Genomic DNA, 459 nt, shown 5'->3' with positions numbered 1-459 from the left:
CGTCGGTCTCGTAGTCTACCGGAGAGAAGAGGGGGAAGAAACAATGAATACAAGGTAAACAGATGCATATCGATGCATGACATGTCAAGAAGCGATGCTAGGCGTGCCCTAACGTGGTACGAGGAGGTACTGGTTAAGGGGGAAACATCCGGGAAAGTATCCCCGGTGTTTAGGGTTTTCGGGCAGAGGTGCCGGAGGGGAAAAGTTGCAGGTTCGATAGGTTAGGGGTGTGTGGCTGACGAACGGACTGCGTATCCGGATTCGTCTCGTCGTTCTGAGCAACTTTCATGTTGAAAATATTTTAATCCGAGTTACGGATTAAAAGATATGATTTTTAAAAGATTTTATTAATTTCTGGAATTTAATTAATTAATTAATTAATTCGAAAAAAATGTATTTATGACGTCAGCATGATGTCATGCTGACGTCAGCAGTCAACAGGGTTGACTGAGTCAACCC

Source organism: Triticum aestivum, chromosome 3B, assembly GCF_018294505.1.
Source record: "Triticum aestivum cultivar Chinese Spring chromosome 3B, IWGSC CS RefSeq v2.1, whole genome shotgun sequence".
NCBI lineage: Eukaryota > Viridiplantae > Streptophyta > Magnoliopsida > Poales > Poaceae > Triticum > Triticum aestivum.
This window is presented reverse-complemented; position numbering follows the sequence as displayed.